This window comes from Sus scrofa, chromosome 2 (assembly GCF_000003025.6).
Source record: "Sus scrofa isolate TJ Tabasco breed Duroc chromosome 2, Sscrofa11.1, whole genome shotgun sequence".
Taxonomy (NCBI): domain Eukaryota; kingdom Metazoa; phylum Chordata; class Mammalia; order Artiodactyla; family Suidae; genus Sus; species Sus scrofa.
Genome location: NC_010444.4, coordinates 25,155,415 through 25,174,128, shown reverse-complemented (window position 1 = coordinate 25,174,128; position 18,714 = coordinate 25,155,415). Strand labels below are relative to the sequence as shown.

Below are 18,714 nucleotides of genomic sequence, written 5' to 3'. Positions count from 1 at the left end.
CAGTCCCAGTTGGGTTAACTCAGTAGCTCAAATGGGTCATCAAAGGGCCAATTCTTTGCATATTTCAGTTCTCTTATCCTCATACTAGGTCCCCTCATGGTCGTAATATGGCTGCAACAGTTCCAAGCATCGCACCCAGATACTTAAATGTTAGAATAGGAAGTGTTCCTGTGAGTTTCTTTCTATCAATGAGAAAAATATCCTTGTAGAAGGCAAAGATTCCTCATCATGTTTTATTGGTCATAATTGTGTCATATGCCCATGTCTAAACCAAAAGGGATCAATCACAATACAACCATTAGACTAATTTACTTCTAAACACAAGGATAAGGTGACCTTTCTAGGACTGATATGAGGGAGGGATGGACACCCAAATATGTGTGGGATCCTGCCAGTGAAGAAGGAAGGGGAATAAGCTGTTAGGTAGGCAACCATCTGTTTCTGCTAAAATTAGGATGCAGGGCAAAATATGTTTAGCTAACTAGATTGAATTTTGTCTTAGCCATGGGATATGCAGAAAACTTTTTAGGTGGTGACACTGGTTACTGAAAATTATTCTAAAATATATTAATTTCCTTTCTCCCCTGTAAAGGAATGTAAAGTAGAATGACACCTTTGGTAACTCCAGGCCATGACACTCCTCTTCTTCTGCCCTTTGAGATCTCCTCTTTTATCCCCATCCTCAGGTAGGCAGGAGTGAGCCTCGACATCCATGTCTGTACAATGGGCTCCTGAGTCCCTGGCCATAGATGATTGGAGCTGAGGTATGGACGGTGGACCCCCAACTGGACTGATCAGCTTCTCTTCCCTAGGAATTTGGAATGGAAACACCATCTGATTGCATCAGTTTCTTCATGTGCTTGGGCCTGTAACACAAAATCTCCAGAATGATTAGGCAACTGTTCTTCTGCCATTTGGAATGTGAAAATAAAGCTGATATTTGGGAAAGTACAAGTAAGATAGGTATATGGAGAGACAGACACTCCATAAGTCCCCTTGATATCCACCTCCCCCCGTCCCCATACACACTCACCTATATCCAGATCCAAATGAGCTTGGGGAAGTTTACATTATTTGCAGCCAAAGAGTCCTAACCCATACCTAGGAACACAACACCCCTTTTCCAGAGTGACTAAGGATTCTGCAACAGTTTAAGGTTATCATTAAGAACCTCCAGTCTCATTAGTCATAACTCTATGTGCAGAAAACAAAGGACAATGAGTCATACCTGTCATAAGTTCACCCCAGAAGTTGCTACAAAAGTTGCCTTTGTTCCATGTAAATCCTCTCTATGGTTCAGTTTCTAAAGCTTTAACTCTTTTCCTTAAAAATGTATTTAAATTAAACACTCCACAGTAAGGACAACTATCAGCTGAGTGGCATCTGTTGTGTTGTGTTGTGTGTTGGAGAACCAGAGAATTGGCCTCCTACATACTGAGTTCCAGCTATTTGCTTTCTGTGTATTGCCTACTTCCATCCTCACCACATACTATGTAGCAATCACTATAAACCATTTTACCAATGAGGAATCCAGGTCTCAGAGAAGCGCATTGATTTTTTTTTTTTTTTTAATGTTCATAGGGCTAGAAAGCCATGGAGGAAGATTTTAAACCCAGATCTGCAGAGAACCAAAGCTAATGATGATGTTTTCACTACTCCACATTGTGATACCAAAACAAACAAACAAACAAAAACTGTGACTGATCTGATATCCTGTAGGTAAATTCTGATTAACAGGCTTTTGACCTTGGCTATGTTAAATGTCTGTCATAATAACATCAAATATTTTATATATTCAGGTACAGGGAGGATGACCTGTTAGACCCAATCTATTAAGGATATTTCTGCATTTTCTAAATTAATCATTGCTACATCTAGTAGGAGCAGAGGACAATAATTTTTCACACCTTATTCATAAGGGTGGAATACCCAAAAGCCAGAGAAGGTAAGTGATGGTCTTAGAAATAGTTTGTAGCCATCTGGTTCTGACTATCTCAGTAGGTGTGCCTTCTTAAGCAGTTGGTTTTTCTCCACTAATTAAGGCTGATTGGAATTTTAGAGTTTGGCTTTGTTTTTGTTTTCTCCCATCTTTCACACACTCAAACTCACATGCTGTCTTGCTGCTGCCAATTAGCAATAATGTTGGAAAAGAGTTCATCCTGGCTGTTCCCAGCTTGTATGGGAACCTGTCAGAATGAGATTAGGTAGATTCAGGCAAAACCGTACACTTCAGTGTGCTTTGTTCCCAGCAAGACAAGTGTTTAGATTGTACTTTCCAAACTCCTCAAAACGATCACAGGCACATAAAGCTGCCCCCTGGAAAATGTGGCAAATCAGAACTAAATTTTTACCTCCTCCTGTTGCTATTCTGAAGGCCAGTTGATTCTTCTCAGCCTAGTGAATATTTTCTTTGTTTTATTTAGATTTTAGAAAATAAAGTGGTTGACCTGTTTGTCTTCCTTACAAAGAAATGTCACAGGCTTATTTTGATACATTCCATTACAGACATAAATTGTAGAAAGGAAAGTGTAGATGCGAATTTGTAATGCTGTCAGTAGCCCTTCCTGTAAATCTTGCCAATGTCAAGAACATCTTGAGGAATGGAAACTACAGGAAAATTCCAATTTGTCAAAATACCCCGGGAATGGGAGATTCCAGGTTATCTCGAATTTACCCAGAAAATCCTTTTTCACATCAACCCTGGATGTTGAAATCTTACTGAAAGGTATGAGTCGAGTTTCCTGCCCTAAGAAGCATAGTTTACTTTGAATGTGATTTAATGTTTCTCTGACACTTTAGGGTCAGGCTGGACATTCTGGACCCCAACTCCCATTGTCTAGAAAACAAAACAGGAGATTGGATACAATTTGTGCTTGACCCTAGGACAGGTTTTTGAAGTTCCTTGAATAAGCTTCTTCTTTCATGTATTTTATTCCTTTTTCCTTATATAGGGGGAAAAAAAAAACTTGGAAAACTGAGGAGTTTGCCTATACAAATTCCAGTACAATCAAGATTTTATTAATTTCAATTTTTTGGTTTAGTGCTAATGAAGGATGCAACTAAGGACTCAGCTCTCAGGAGTTGGGAGTCTTTCCTAGCATCACCCCTCCCCTCTCCCCACCCCCAGTAGGAACAGCATGGAACAGCAGGGGTTCTGCATTTGGTCATTTCTTTCCAGATCATTTTGTCTCTGTCTAGACAAGGGTTTCTCAACCTTGGCCCTCCTGATATCTTGGGCTAGACAGTTCTTTGTAGGAGACTGTCTTGTGCGCTGTAGGGTGTTCAGCAGCATTTCTGGTCTCTACCCACCAGATGCCAGCAGTGACAGGGAAGGAGAAGGATAGTTACACAGGTAGTTGTAGAAGTCTCAATAAGGGACCATAGTTAGAGAGGGAAACCTAGGGAACTTTGTGAGACCACTCTAAGTTAATAATTGCTCAAGAAAGCCATCAGAACCAGGCCGGCTTGACTAGTGGAGGCATGAGATATGCCTCAGGTCATTGGGTGGGGATGGGCTGAAGCCTGCATTCAGGTTCAGACCAAGGGCAGGAGTTTAAGGATCACCCTTCTACTAATTTAAATAAGCACCGTGATAGTCCTAGTTTGACCTTATAGGGTCAGATACTCTCTTACTGGATTCCAAGGAGGAGCTACTACTTAAAAAAAGAGGAAGAGATGGTCTTTCCCCTTCCCCCACTCCCCTTGGATGATAAAACTGTAGCCCACCTAATCCTCGGGACAGAGCCTCCTCACCTGCCTGCTTGCATCTCTCAGAGGTGTCCTATCTTAATAAATCTATTTCTTCCCTATCACTTTGTCCCTTGCTAAATTCCTTCTGCTCAGAGGCATAAAGAACCTGAACCTCAGTAAGTCCAGACACCAGGTGAGTGAGTCTAATTTTAAAACATTGGGGGAGTTCCCGTCATGGCGCAGTGGTTAACGAATCCGACTAGGAACCATGAGGTTGCGGGTTCGGTCCCTGCCCTTGCTCAGTGGGTTGACGATCCGGCGTTGCCGTGAGCTGTGGTGTAGGTTGCAGACGCAGCTCGGATCCCGCGTTGCTGTGGCTCTGGCGTAGGCCGGCGGCTACAGCTCCGATTCGACCCCTGGCCTGGGAACCTCCATATGCCGCTGGAGCGGCCCAAGAAATGGCAAAAAGACCAAAAAAATAAAAAATAAAAACATTGGGTTCAGGTCCCAATCTGGGTCTTGGCTCGGTTCAAGGCATAAGTGCTTCAGTTTCAGCAGCCAACCCCCAAGTTGTGACAACTGACAATATCTCCAGATAGGGCCAAATGTTCCCAAGGGGCAAAATCCCAGCCCCCCGCCCCCAGCACCAGCTGAGAACAACTACTCTAGACAGAGACACAGTTATTCTTTTTTCCCCTCCCGTTATCAAGATTATGAGTTTTCTTGACCTTGGCAAGTAATTTCACAGCACATTTCTTAGACTATTTCGTGGAAGAACAAAAATAATTCTCATGATGAAAGTAATATTTTGATGTGAATTGTGTGAGGCAGGCCTCATTAAAACAAAACTGTAGGTTTGGCATTGTTTTTAGAAGGTGGTAGATTTGTTTTCTGAATCAATTATGACTTTGATTTTTAAATACCAAATTCTTATACCCTCCTACATTTCCTTTGAGGTCATTGTCATTATGGACATCAAGTCAGTGCCTTAGCCACAGCCTCTCGTGTTGTACTGTCATCTTCAATTTCATATTTGCATCCATCTCAGAAATATTTTTACTACTGTTGCTGCTTCCCAATTCTTAAGAGATTTTTCACTCACTCACTGTTTTTGAATCCCTTATTCCCTCTTTCCAGTGGATTGAGTTACATTTAAAGTAGATGTTCTTAAAGAATAGTCAGTAGATTTAAAAAAAAAATCTGCTAAATTGGTGAAATTCGGGAGTTAGTGTTATATCCCTGATTTTAAGCCTACAGAGATATTTCTGCTATGGAAGGGGGAGGAGTTAAATTGTTTGGATAAGCAGATTTTTCTGTCTAATGCTGTAGTGGAAGTCTCTATACATAAATCTTTGCACACACATCTCAGCAGCACTTGCAGCTAAAATTTGGGAAGACGAATACAGGGTTAAAGGATATAAATATTTTAAGGTTCAATACATATTGCCAAATTGCCTCTGGAAGGTGGTGCCCATTTTCAGTCTCTTTATTGGCAATTCTTTTGAAGGGCTTCCATCTTGTTCTGTCAGCCTCCAGGCCTGTGAAGACATTTCCCACGGGACATTCTTCAGATACGTCAATGTAATAAGATCCATCTCAAGATATCTGTCAACAGCTTCCCTAGGCCCATCTCAGACCATCTGTCAATGGCAGCTCTGATATATTTTGGGATGATGCAGATGCAATTGCCAAAAACAAGTTCTCAGTTGAATCAAGTTTTCCAATCAGTGCAGTTGCAGAATTGAACTGTGTTAATGACACGTGACAATCTTAGTCCAATATCCAGAGACTCCAGGAAGAAATGTGTCCTTGTAAATTTAAGGGCAGCTGCAAGAGAAGGAATGTGGATTACCTTTCCTGTGAATTCTGTAGAGCTCACACCATCCCGACCATGTTGTAAACATGGCAGCCAGAACTGATTGCCAAGCCTTAGCTTCAGGCAAGATTAGGGAGGAAAGACACCACTTGGATGCTGGGCTGTATTACTTAGAAAGGTGCAGTGATGACATCTGACTCACACACGCAACTGGTACCTTGAGTGAGTCTGTATTCCGCGCCAACAAAGACATGTAAGTGTGATACTTATGTGCTCCCAGGAGATGGATAGAATCAGCTCTCCTACAGTGTATGAAATGGTCTATAAATTGGAAAATACTATACATACATGAGTTTATGACAGTTGTCATTGTATTGTTATAAGCTCTGAACTGCCTCTGAGATCCGGGACTTAAAACATCTAGAATCTATCCATTTTATTATGGATGCCCTAAATTGTAAGTGCTAGTAGTTGCCTGGTGCCAGGCCCTCCCTAAACACCCCCTGGCCACTCAGACTCTAAAGAATCATGGAGCCCAAATCAGCCTTTAGTTTTCAAGAGGCTGGTATATATTTCAAGTGTTCAGAAGGCCAGAGTTGCCTCTGCCCTTAAGTAGGTGATGTGTTCTTTTTTCTCTCAACCACTGGCTAACTGAGTCAGTGTTTGAAGTGGTACAGACAAGCACAAAGTACTCAGATGTCCAGTCTGTTCTCAGCTCCCTGGGCCATATCATCCTCTTGGCATCTAGTCTGAATGAAACATACCACCAAAGCCAGAGCAGATAGAAACCACAAGGAACACATAAGAGACAGAGCCCAGGGCCCACCGCCTTGCCAATGAGGCCGACTGGAAAGGCAGGCCTGACCTGAATGGCTTCTCACTGTAAATAGCTTTAATAAGAATGGGCTGAACTTCGCCACCCTCAGACAGTCTCAAAGCATCTTAACTGTTTCTCCTGCATGTGGCTTGTCAGGGGTAAGAATGGCCTGACATTATAAAGCAGCCAAAATGGGGATTAAAACAGTTAATATTCTTAAACTACCTTTACCTGTGTTATTTCATATGGTTGTTCCAAAAATTCTATAAGCCAGGACGCTTTATGTCTTTCAGAGAAGAGGAAACTGAGGCCCAGAGAGGTTAAGTGTCCCACCCAAGGCCACACAGGGAAGAAGTGGCAAAGCCAGGACATGAACCCCAAAGTGTCACTTTAAGGTCTCTGGTCTCTCTGTCATAGCACAGTGGAGTCCGGGGTTGGGATATTCTTTCTGGATTGCCTTCTGAAATAACCTTGGCCCTACAGATGCACAATTTTCCGTCTCTGCCTCAGAGCTGCTATTGAGCTGTTAGGGGAAAGGAGATGGAGAAAGGGTGAATCACAGAGAGCTCCAGACAGAATGAGAACTCAAGGGATCTTGTCACTTGGATGAAAAAATCACTATTACAACGCATGGTGTAAATGTGCTCACAAATTTGTGCAATTTTTATGTGTTAATTTTTCTATCGAAATGAACCCATTCCATTCTACATCAGCGTAAATACTTTGCATGTGCCTTCCTACAAGTTTAAACGTTTCGTCTCACAACTCCTAGGACCCAGGAGCTCTGACCATCTGTGTTCCACCTAGAACTTAAAAGTGTTTTCATTTTCCTTCAATCCTGAATTGGTGTGGAATTCAGGGTCAGTGTCAACAAATCCAGAGTGTATGACTGTGGCAGACACAGGCTCCTCAGTTAGGGTCCCATTGCCTCAGGATGGGCCCATGGAACTAGATCTTGCCAAGAGACTGTGAGGTAGGTAAGCAGCAGGCATGTTCCTTCAGGTTCATTCTCTTCCCTTCTGCCTGGATGCAGGGAACTTTGGGGCTCTAGGGTAGTGATTCTCAGACTTGAATATGCATCAGAAGGCAGTTAAGAGACATATTGCTGGGCCCCATCCTTAGAGGTCTTACTTAGCAGATCTGGTTGGGATCTGAATATTTGCAAGTCTTACACATCCCAAATGCTGCTGATGCTGCCAGCCTGGGGACCATGCCCTGGAAACCACTGCCCCAGAGCAACGCCTCAGTGAAATACTGGTTACAGTTTATATTTCTCCAAGGGGTATTTTAAACATTTTGATGGCCAAGCTGTCTTTTAAACCAGTGAAATCGAGTCTCCTGGGGTGAGGCTCATGTATTAGCATTTTTAAAGCTCATTAAGTAATTACAAAGTGCAGTTAAAAGTTGAAAACTATTGCCTTAAAATGGAGCCTTAAGATGGAAAGAACATGGGTTCTTAAATCACCACGTCTAGGAAAGCAGTCTGTCAGTGAGAAGTATCCACTTTAACTTATTATATGAAGAAGAAATTAACTTGTATTATGTTAGGCTGCTGAAATTCTGGAGATGACCCGCTATTGTAGCCAGCATTATCCTAACTAAAATGATAATGGTAACTATTAAGAACAAGCTTTCAGAAATTCTCTTTTCACTTCCTGCCTTGTTCTCTTCTGAGGTGAATATCGATCTGATTGGTTCCAAGACACTTTTGGCTCACATTTTCTAAAGGTGATATTTTAACAGAAATCAGGTTGTAGCACATGTACCATAGGTATAGTCTCTTTCTGTCTCTCTTCCTTGTGGCCAGAATGGCAGGGCAGTCCTCCAGTCCCCTCTCCGCACCCCTTCATTTTCTTTCTTCTTGGACACTCATTCATCCTCCCACCTGGAAGCAGATTCAGAATTCTTGACTCAGCCTGACAGGTTCTAAAGTAGCCAAATGAGGCCCAAGATGGAGTCACTCATGCTAAGCCCTGCATCAGCAAACCAAAACTAAGTTCTGAGGATTAGCTCTCCTGGAAAAGGAAGGCCAAGGTCAACCAATCAGGGCTGCTCCAAGACTTCCTTTTGCTCCACATAAGGAAAGTAACCCTGCTTTAACCAGTCAGTAAGTGTCCAGCATAACTTCCCTGTTTCCGCTCACTTTGGTCTATAAAAAAATCCTTTGCCTTGTACAACACTTTGGAGCTCCTTTCCAGCTGCTAAATTGGGTGCTGCCTGATTCCAGAATGGCTGAATAAAGCCAATATGATCTTTAAAATTTACTCAGTTGAATTTTGTCAACACAGGGCTTGGGCAACCACTGGGAAAATATCCTGGACAATGGTGACACAGTGTCCTATTTTCTTTTCTTGGTGTCTATCAAATATCAAAAGTCAAGGGTTCCTTGGTGGCATAGCAGTTAAAGACCCAACATTGTCACTGCTATGGCTTAGGTCTCTGCTGTGGCATGAGTTCGATCCCTGGCCCAAGAACTTCTGCATGCCTTTTCAGGCTGGCTGAAAAAAAAAAAAAGGAAAGAAAGAAACAAACAAACCAAAAATCAAAACTAAACCACAGCAACAATAATAAAAACCTGATGTAACACACATCAACCAGTGCCAGAGAATATGGAACTAGATATCCAAGCTGGTTATATCTGAGAATTGGAATTGAACAATAAGGAGAAAAAAAACATGAGGTCCATCTTTTCTTACTTGAATTTGCCTTAAGGTTTTGGACCCAAGTTCTCTGAAAATAAAGTGCTTCTTACTGCCTGCAGAGGGCACTGCAGAGATATGGGGTTGGTAGGCCACGGCAGGATTCTGGTGATTCTGGGTCCCTGGCCAAATGTCTTCATATACCATCTCTTAGCTAAAAAGATAGTATAATGGAGATGGTAATGTAAGCACTTAAAAGGTGTAGTGACCAAAAAAAAAAAAAAAAAAAAAAGTGACTTTTTGAGGAGTTCAACCCATGTCTGTGTTCACATTAAGGCAGGCCTAGCAATTACTTGAATAATAAATTGGAAATATTATTTCCTGCCTAAAAATAGATTTTCCTCCCCTAAAAAAGTCAGTGTTAGGTGGAAGGGAATGGAAAAGTTAATAGCTCTAAAAACATATTTTGCAGGTTCTGCCTTTTCATGATAAATGTGAAGGGACAAATACCCTCAGGTAAAACTTACTTTCTTGGCTGAAGGGCTGTGATCTGCCCACCCCTGGCCTGGGCAGCTCTTATTCTTGGAGTTTCCTTTCCATGTCCCCTAGTGGAAAATAGACAACTCTTTCCGTTGCAAGCAACAAAATCCAACCCAAGACTGTAGGAGCCGGACAAAATTTACTGAATCATGTAATCCTGTGTCTGGTAACAGGATTTGCTTCAGAAATAAAATGATTCTGGGGCTCCTGCTCTCTCCTCAGGATCCAGCGTCTTGTTCTCTTCCCAGCTCGGCAGTACCGTAGACGCACATTCCTCATAGGTAGGAAGATGGTTGCAGAGTATCCAGTCTTACCCTCTCATCCAAGTCCAGCAAGGAGAGAGTGGCAGCCTCATTGCCTCTCTATCTGGATCTCATCCGCACATGATTATCAGTGAACCACATGGGCAGCCAAGGAAATAGATTGGCTTAGGCCTAAATCACATGCTCTTCTCCCACCGCCTGCGGTCTAAATTTTCTAGAATCACGTGATTGAGAAGGGAAAGGGCTGGTGAAGTTGTCCAAAGGAAGGGGAACGCACTCCGTGTGGCCCCCAAAACCTCGGATGTTTGCCACAGGGTACCCCTAACTTCCCGGGTTATCTCTGGAAAATTCAACAGTTTCCTTTAAGAGGCAGTTCAGCAGGCAAGTGTAATTTCCTACACAGCTTTTCAACTCGTGGCAATAAAAAGGGAAGAAAAAAGGGGAAAGGTGGAGGCAAGTTCCTAAAAAGGGACTAGAACCCACGGGCAGAGATCGCCTGAGAAGAGAATAATAAGACTGCTGGAATGAGGGCTGTGATACCGGATCGGATTGCCATTTCCCTAGACAGAGCAGCCCACGACCGGAACTGGGTACTAAGTGTCAGAGATACCCTCTCTCGCAGGAGCCTCAGGAGGTGGATGCTTCTTCCCCTGGGCGCCGCAGGCCACTTCTCTTTCTCCCGTCTTGACACACATAGATCCTTTTATGATGCTCCATGGAAACCAGAGATGGAATGAATCAAAAGTGATCAGAGGAACCATTGTTCCCCCTTGTAAAATAACTAAACCCTTGTTAATTTGTTGCCGGCCTTACACGTCTCTCGGAGAGATCCCCGTTGCATGGAGGCTGTAAACAGGAAACTCGAAACCCTCAGTTCTCCTTTGTATTACTTATTGTTTGCTGGCAGCTGCAGGGATTCGCAGTCACAGAGCTTGTGCTGGGGAGTTGAATCCTAGCGGGGAGATGAGCAGTATAGATTTCTAAGGCAGAACTCCCAGAGGAGAACTGCATTTCTTCAAAGAGAAAGGAGAAATGTAGTTCAGAAATGAGGAAAGAGGCATTTTTTTTTAATAGGTGACAGATTTGCCAGAATGGTAAAAATAACTGCTAGTTTTACTTATTGTACAATCAGCAGGCGCCCACACTGAGACCAGAAGAAGATATAAAAATCCCTTTATTTCCTATAGAGCGGCTGAAGATGGACTATGGCTATTGAGAATACTGAAGCGTTTGAGTAATAGAAGTAAATTACAAGGCAGAGCAGACTTCAGAACTGTTTCTGCCCATGTCTGAAGGAACCCTTATTACAAAGATGGTGCTCAGTGAGGGTTAAGAGCTAGAATTCTGGTGCCAGACTGTCTGGGTGTGAATCATAGCTCTCACTCTCACTAGTTGTGGGACTTTGGAGAAATCACTTAACCATTCGCTGCCTCAGTTGCCTCATCTGTCACATGGGAATGATAATAGTTTCTACCTCATTGGTTGATGGTAAGTCTTAAATAAGTTATTGTACGTGAAGTACTTAGAACAATGATAGTAAGTGCTTGTATGTATTAGCTGTCATTATCACTAACCACAGAATTAAATGTAGCAATTTAACCTTAATTTATTATTGTATTTTCTATATTTCTTCATCCAGAGTCCAGGGCAACCTCTAGGGCTTCATCCAGGGCAACCTCCACATGGCAGACAAGGGCTGATCCCCACCAGAGGACAATTCCTTATTTAGTCTATATTTACTTGGGAAGCTGGACCACATCAGAGTAGGCGCCTATGCATCTAACCTCACCTCCGTCTAAGAGCCCGGCATCATCATTATCCTCATTTTCTCTACTTGGATCTGCCTCTTACCAGAATGCCTGAGGACTAAATTTTCTCAAAACACTTTCCACAGAGGTATGATCTCAACCTTTAACCCCAGAAGTTTCTTCATGGCTGAGCACAAAGGTCAAATATCAGTATAGTTCTCAAATTCTGAAACTTTTCATCATTGATCTCCAAATATGGGTTATTGCTCCTCCTTCGGGATGTAAATCCTGTGAGACTGGGGACTTGCTGGTGTTTGTTCACTTCTGTACCTCTGTCTGGAACCCGGGAGGCACTGGGTTTGTTCATTGAGGGAATAAATGCATGACTGGATGGAGGCAGCCTTGACTTTTACTTAATCTCGAGCATCAGCCTCACGGTCCAAGTTGGGTTTTTCCCAGTTCCATTTTCTCAGCGGTGACCGGTGCTTTCTGCAGCCTTCTGGGGTCTCCATTCTGTAATTCCCAATAGCAAGCCACCCCTCATCCCCTCATATGCCCAGAAAAACAAATTAAAGTGCAGTCTAAATCTTTTTTTGGGGGGGGGAAGGTTTCCTTTAAATAAAAAACAAAATTAAGCAATATTGCCTGTGAAACAGGCATTTTGCCAAATGAAACATTTCTCACAGTAGGGACCAAATGGATTACTGGATACTTTCAATACAAATCGAGGTGTTATCTTCCAGGTTATTTGATTCTGTGGGGTCTCTGTACCTTTCACTGCCTTGAGCTGCTTTACAGCTTCATAAGTGGTAGCTAATCAGTACCAATGCAAAACATTCTTTTCTGTGGACCTGCCTAAGAGGTTTCTGGTGCTCCTTAACAAACTACGACAAGTTAAACAACTTATAGTAATGTAAATTCATTATCTGGTATTTTCTATGGGTCAGAGATCCGGGCACATGTTAGCTGGGTCTTCTGCCCAGGGTCTCGGCAGACTGATATCCAGGTGCTGACTTGGTCTCATCTGGGGCTTTGGGTTCCTCTTCCAGGGTGTCTGGTGGATGGAAGAATTCATCTTGCGATTATGAGGTTCCTCTTTCTTGCTGGCTCTTGGTTCTCAGATTCCAGAGGCTGCCTGCCATCCCCCGTCACGTGGTCCTCCCCTAGTTGGCAGCTTGCTTTTCAGAGGCCATTGCTGGCCTTTCCTGCTTAAATCTCTTCCTTCAGGAATGGTCCAGTATGCTTTAAGGGTTCATCTTATTAGGTTAGACCCACTCAGCTAATCTCCTTTTTGGTTAATTCAGAGTCTCAGCGATTTAATTACACCTGTAAAATCCCCACACTTCACCTTTGTCATCGAGCGTAACCTGACCGTGAGAAGAAATCCATCATAGTCACAGCTTTGCCCATAGTCTGGGGGAGGGGATTATACATGATGTACACACCAGGGGGCAGGCAGCTCGGAATTCTGCCTACCACAGCATGTACATGGATTTTGAAAGTTGCATCCTCTGTCAGGCCAGTTTTGCATCCATCTATCAATCACATTTATATCAGTCTGTATGTCTGTGTATCTGCTTTTTTTTTTTCCCCTCATCTTTTTAGGGCTGCATTCACGACATATGGAGGTTCCCAGGCTAGGGGTCAAATCAGAGCTGTAGCTGCTGGCCTACACCACAGCCACAGCAACGCAGGATCTGAGCCGCATCTGTGATCTACACTGCAGTTCACCGCAACGCCAGATCCTTAACCCACTGAGCAAGGCCAGGGATTGAATCTGCATCCTCATGGATACGAGTCAGACTCCTTTCCACTGAGCCACAATGGGAAATCCTATGTGTCTGATTTTTAAATTCTCCCTTGAACCCATTGTATCATCTCACTGGTTCATTAATTAGTGAATGAGTCAAAATCTTGACATGTGTTCATTTTATATTTGCATGAATCAGGTTTTTAAAATTTTTATCCTTCAGCATCATCACTTTTATATTAATAATTATTTCATAGTTTTTCTTAAAGCAGTGGTTGTGTGGCTTACTTTTACATGCATCACTAAAAGGCTCTTTCTCTTTTCCAGTGATCATCCCAAAGAAGTATTCAAATTTTATCTCTTGACACCTAAGACTATTTGAAAGGATGATGTTTCTAGATTTTATTGATCTCACTTTAAGTGGCTTAATCCTGGTGCCCAGTGCCACTACTATTGCCTTGGCATTAAGAGGGGCAAATAACAGCCCCATCTTACCATCCCCGGCTTAACTTCGTTGTTATGTACAAAGAGCATCAAAGGGCTCTGCTGATATTTTCTTTTAGAATCATGGGATTCTAGGATTTTTCTACAGGGATGGGCAGAGCATTTTCTCCTCTTTGTGTTCAAAATGATGCACTTTGTGCAGTGTTGGTGTATAGTGGTGAGCATAGCTGCCTTCCAAAATGATGCACTTTTCTCATCACTAACAATGACTTTGTGGGGGAAAAATAGTCAATAAAGTTAGAGATTACTTACCTGTGCTAAGCATGGTGCCTGATATGTAGTAGGTGTTCACTAAATGGCAGCCTCTGCTTCCTTTCCAGCCACACCTCGAAGAGTGAAGGGAGATAAGTGAAGGGAGATAAGACAAGGGTTCTGTGCCTTGTCCTGGGAGCAAGTTCCATGAGTGACTATGGCTTATAGCCCACTCCTACTTGCTTCCCTAAGTAAATCAAAATGAAAGCATTACACCAGTTACATAATACATAATAGTTCTATCAGTATCTCGTCTTCTCCCAGTCAGCTAACTTTGCAATGTGTAAATGCTTTTCAGGTGTACAAAATCAAACTAAATAAACGGTTGTAAAGCGGAAAAAATTATGCTGATCAATCTGATAGAGTAGAAGGCCACAGGAAGTGTCTTTTGCTTCCCTTTTTCCAGTCAGGAGGCAGGCCGACATTCTGGACAGTCATAACAAAAGGATGTTCCTGTCCCACTTTAAAGGGCATCCACCCATCCATCCATCCATCCATCCATGCATCCATCCATCCATCCATCTTTATAACTAGTCTCCCTAGTTCACCCCCCCCAGTGCTACTCCCTCCCAAGTTCCCTCTTTCTTTGCCTCTGCCTTCAGAAGCAAAGACTCTTCTGTCATAGCTTTTGCCTCCAAAGCCAGTAGCAGATATTGAGTATGTTTCATCAAGATGTGTTCTAGAGAGACAGAAAACCCATATGACTGCCTTTATCCATTTTTCATTACCACATAGTAAAACAACAAGCTAATTTAGAAAAAAGATTAAGGAAGGGGCTTAAGATGGGGGAGGAGGTGTAGCTTGCAATGTACAACTTGAAAAGGTATGCAAATGTGAGCAATGCAAATCTTTGAAATTGCTTCCGGATCCACTGTTATCAGTTACATTGTCAGCTAGATGCATTGATTATTTTTATGTAATTTATTTGTTAGAATTTCTGCTAATGGATTCTTCTGAATTATCTTCTGCATTTAATGTATCTAATACCTATTGATTAGGTCATTGGCTTATTGGTTATCTACTTTGCTGCCAAATGATTCTCTATGATTGCTTTTTTTATTACACATTGTTATTTCTGGAGCAGCTTCTATTGTGTTCCATTACGCTAATGGAAATTATTGATATGGAAATTACCAGGCACTGAGCTTATAAATTCTATGATACACAATACCAATGCCTTTCTTCAAGTGGTAGAATTGTTCCTGTATAATTAGCAGTAAATATTGACATGTCAGTGAAATTAGTTAATTAAACTCAAAGTAAAAGAACAAGAAACATCTTTAGAAAGGAAAGGAAACACCAAGTATTTTGCACTGCTATGTATACTTTGGTAAAAATAAATATAGCAAGTTTGGTGTTTGTGTTTAACACTTTGTGTTGAAAATTCTTTGACATCCCTAGTTAAACACAAGAATGTTTTTGATTATAATTGCTGTAAACTTGCCTGTAAACAGATAGAAAAGCAAGCCTCAGAGTCTCTAATATCTGTATCATATTGTCCAGTACGGAGGCCATTGGTCATATGTGGCTGTTGAACACTTGACATATGGCTAGTCCAAATCGAGATATGTTGTAATTATAAACATTTTGACGACTTAGTGTGAAAAAAGAGTGTAAATATCTAATTAACAATTTCATTGACTATATGTCGAAATAATATTTTGAATAGTCAATAATTAAAAATGAATTCTTGAAATTAATTTCATTGCTTTTTCTTTTCTTTTTTTCTTTTAGTGTGGCTACTAGAAAAATTTAAATATGTGGCTCACACGCTATTTCCACTGGGCAGCACAAGTCCTAAGTGGGTAGTATCAAGCCCTATGCTAGCCAATAAGATGACAAAGAGCCCCACATGACAATTATATTTAAATCTAAGTTACCTAAAATACAATTTAAAATTCAGTTCCTTAATTTACAAGGCACCTGTCAAATGCTATTGCCATATGTGGCTAGTAGTTACTTTTCTGGACAACACAGGTAGAGAAGACTTACATCATCCCAGAAAGTTCTACTGCAAAGTGCTGGGCTAGCCCATCACAAAATACACATTGGAATTGAGAATCCCTCTCTGCTAGGCCATTGTCCACTGAGACTGTAGTGAAAATACGTGTGTCATAGTAAAGGTAAAACTGTGCAAATAGTGATAGCTGTGGGTAGTAGTGATGGTCATTAAATAAAGTATTCATCCTTGGAAATTCTTTTTTTTTTTTTTTTGTCTTTTTGTTTTTTTAGGGCCACACCTGTGGCACATGGAAGTTCCAAGGCTGGGAGTGGAATTGGAGCTGTAGCCGCCGGCCCATGCCACAGCCACAGCAACTCGGGATCTGAGCTTCATCTGTGACCTACACCACAGCTCAGGGCAACACTGGATCCTTAACCCACTGTGCGAGGCCAGGGATGGAACCCACATCCTCATGGATGCTAGTTGGGTTTGTTAACTGCTGAGTCATGATAGGAACTCCATCCTTGGAAATTCTAATCTCTAAGTGCTGCTCAGGGTATAGCTTCAGAGGCGATGCTCATCCATTGGGGTGACTATCTGATATGAATGGACAAAAAAAATGTAAACTAGGTAGAAACACTTAGGATGTCTTAATAAGTTTTAGTGAACAGGGCTTCCATGTCAGCTCACCCCCTCTTTCTAGGGGTCTGGTATCTGATGACCGAAGAAGCTAAGCTAGGAAGCAGGGTCTAGGGCTCATAGCCAGAGAACACCAGTGTTTGTCCTCCCGGGCTGCTGTCTTGAGATTAAGAGAGTAATGAGAACGGTCTGTTTAGGGGGTCGGGGGCTGTGGGACGGGGAACGCACAGATTTTAAAGTAAATACTTAAGGGGTAGTTTCTATAAAGTCGAGAGTCAAAATTTATTCTTAACCCAACACGTTCAGAATCACAAGCCAAAATTAATTTCTTCAGTCTCCGATTTTGGCAATGACCTCTTCTCCCTAGAGCAAGAGAAGGCTCAGGTGTAGTTGGAAAAAAATATGGGAAGGAGATAACAGGGGAAACGAACCAGAGTTTCTCATTTTCTTTCTTTCTTTGGCACACTCTCTTTTTCATGATGGGTGTCCCAACACTTTTATTTGAATGTCCACACGACGGAATGCCTCTGTAGTTTTGCTTTCTTTATTCTGTTTGTCCAGTAGTGGAGCTATCGAGGGAATTGGTTGTGACTGTTCTGTTTTCAGAGAAGAAAACCGAGCCTGTGAATGATCAAGTCCACTCTCCAAGGTCATTAGCTGATTAGTAGCTAAACCAGGATATACACCTAGGTCTCCCTGAAGCCACACTCTTTGTATTACACCGAAATACTCGTCTGGGGTACCCGAGATGGGGTGCAGTGGGGTTCCCTGCCTTAATGTGGGTGTAAATGAGTTAATACTGACTACTGCTTCCGAGCACTACTTAGCCTGTGGGAGTTTCCGAGGTTGGGAGTACAGCGGCTAAGAATCTTTTTGTTCTGTCACTGATAAATGATCTGCAGGCTCTTAATCCCGGTTGCATATTCCTCATTTGTAAAGCTGTTGGCATGTTTGCACTGAGAGGATCGTTCTCTGCCAGCTTAGCTTCCCGTGGCAGTTTGGGAATTTTTTTTCTTTAAGATTTTATAGAGCTGAGTATAGAACGGGAATGTTTTCATAAGCGCTTAAGCATCTTTAGTGAAGCTAATTTATAGAATTTAAATGTTCCTCTCCTCTCCAGCAGTTTAAATCCAAATTCCTCAGCAGTGGGGAGCAGGGGCCCCGAGAAACAGGAAACCACTCTGTTTCATTGTTCATGCTCAACAATAAAAAATTAAACGGCCTAAAAAGTGCAAGCCAGAGAGAATTTTTTAGACATTCTCTCCTCTGAATTTAAGTGATGGTAATGAACACAAAAATTGGATGCTTCTCTTCATGGCTTTTTTTTTTTTTTTCTTTTTCTCTCTTCCCCTCTGGGCCTGGCAGCCATGTCTTGGACCACCGGGGTGACCCAGCCTGCATGACACAGCGCTGGGCAGGGTACCCGCAAGTCACTCAAATCACCTTGGCCAGCAGTTCACCTTGCAGCCCTCCCCTGGGAATGGTGTGACCCGGCAGGGAAGAGCTGCATTAGGCAGCCCCCTCGAGGCCCTTTGGCACAGTCTGCTGGAGAGCTGAGCACTCAGCCAAAGTCTGCAGGAAGCTTCCCTTGGTAAGATTTGTTGGAGCTACTTTCTGCTTCTATTTTCTATCCCCATTCCTGTTTTAGTATCTGTTTTTGTTTCCAAATTATGACACGGCATGAAATCTGCCTTCTCTGTTCTCCTGTGGAACCAGGAGGTGTATGAGTAAGTAGGTATTTAATACGTCAAAAGAGCAGGTCCTTCTCCTCACTTCTTATCTATGGCTTTAGGAGTTCAACACCCTTCTTTTGTCTTTTGTCCCTCAGCCCAAATCACACCCAAAAGATGCTCGATCCTCTCTAGATATGGTGACTTAAAAAAATATGGACACTGGATACAAATAGAACAGATTCAACAACTAACATTGACTAAGTGCTTATGCTCTGCCGAGTGCCTCATAATAGACACCTTATCGCATTGAATTCTCACAGCAAGCCTGGGACAGTGTTGTAATCATAGTTCTTATTTTGCAGATAAGAAACAGACTCAAAAAGACACTGTAACTTATCCAAGGCCACGCGTATGGCCCGTAAATGGCACGGCAGGGCTGGC

The 18,714-nt window shown here is 42.3% G+C and overlaps 1 long non-coding RNA gene across 1 annotated transcript in view; it reads left to right on the top strand.

Annotated features, from left to right (window-relative positions):
* LOC106509375 overlaps positions 1–18,614 on the top strand; it is a 20,716-nt gene extending 2,102 nt beyond the window's left edge. Inside the window, exons 1-3 of the long non-coding RNA XR_002341512.1 lie at positions 1–1,945; positions 11,405–11,661; positions 17,966–18,614. The exon at positions 1–1,945 is cut by the window's left edge and continues 2,102 nt beyond it. This is a non-coding gene — a long non-coding RNA (uncharacterized LOC106509375). The remainder of the gene's footprint in view (positions 1,946–11,404; positions 11,662–17,965) is intronic.